Raw genomic sequence first — 1,157 nt, 5'->3', positions numbered from 1 at the left:
AGTTGTTAGGGGGAGGGGGAGAGGGACAGGTGTGCGAAGAGATTATCAATAAACGGGACACTTCTACTCATCAAGACACGACCAGCGTCAAGCCAAGGTAACCAACAAGCCGCCACGGGGTGGGTGTCGGATCAGACAAACAAGGCGCGCTAACGAGATCACCACAGCCAATAGATCAAACCCTGAGATCGCAGAAAGAGCTGTGCTATTTCGCCGACACGTAAATAAATCTCGGGCCAGCCAGTCCCCCCTTTTTCCTTCTATGAAAAGGAGCAGGAGAGAACTCAAGCAGCCCCTATCCTCCCCTAGGGGGATGTAGCAGTGAACAAGAGTTGGTCCTCAGAATCCCCTCAGTCGCCAGCGCCCCCTAGCTTACATTAACACTCCGAGGGCTGGCCACTCTTTTGTCCGCCGGATTAGGTAATAATTGCTGGTGGCGCCCCCAGGCGGCCTCCCCAAATTTCAGAGCTGTCACACAGAAAATTCCCCTCCACCCGCTCCTCTAATTTGTTCAAATACAGTGAGTGGCCCGGAGGCAATGTTTTAAGCCCGATTGGGCTCGGTGGCGGACGGGAGAGACAGAGAGTGCATAGCGAACCAGCCAGACGTTACCTCTATTCTCTGCTTATTCTGGGCCGCGTTTTCTGCCTCCACTGCTCCGGCCTCTCGATCTGACCTCGGGCTACGAAAAGCTGGAGCGAGCTGTCTAGAATTTCAAGAATTGTAATAAGACGGGGAGAGTTTATTGTCGGCTCGGTCGCTGGAGGGACGTACTCGTGGTTTTTAGTTGTGATAAACCTCCATTTTCTGCTTTCTTTCCTCTTGTGGCCGGTGGCGGGCTTCGATTTTCTCCCCTCGCCGATAGGGTCCGGCCGGGGAAGAAGAAGAAGACAGATGCCAGCCGCTGGGACAGACTCTGGTTTGTGAGTGTGAGTAGCGCAGGCTCGTTTTGCTTGGGAGTTACGGGATGGAAGGTGAGTAAGACTGAGAAAAGAAAAAGGAAAAAAATCAGGTCTAGAATTGTTCTTTTGAAAGAAGATTGGTAATGTATGTGTGTCTGAGGCCTTGAGTGTATGTATGTATGTATGTATGTATGTATGTATGTATGTATGTATGTATGTATGTATGTATGTATGTATGTATGTATGTATGTATGT

General features: G+C 50.3%; 1 protein-coding gene across 1 annotated transcript in view; it reads left to right on the top strand.

The window, feature by feature from the left end:
• Positions 1-443: 443 nt before the first annotated feature.
• Positions 444-1,157, top strand: part of LOC101860902 (BTB/POZ domain-containing protein kctd15-like) — a 30,314-nt gene continuing 29,600 nt past the window's right edge. The window contains exon 1 of the mRNA XM_013083850.2: positions 444-974. The gene's annotated coding sequence lies outside the window, so the exon portion shown is untranslated. The remainder of the gene's footprint in view (positions 975-1,157) is intronic.

The sequence above is a fragment of the Aplysia californica genome, unplaced genomic scaffold (assembly GCF_000002075.1).
Source record: "Aplysia californica isolate F4 #8 unplaced genomic scaffold, AplCal3.0 scaffold00258, whole genome shotgun sequence".
Taxonomy (NCBI): Eukaryota; Metazoa; Mollusca; class Gastropoda; order Aplysiida; family Aplysiidae; genus Aplysia; species Aplysia californica.
This window is presented reverse-complemented; position numbering and strand designations above follow the sequence as displayed.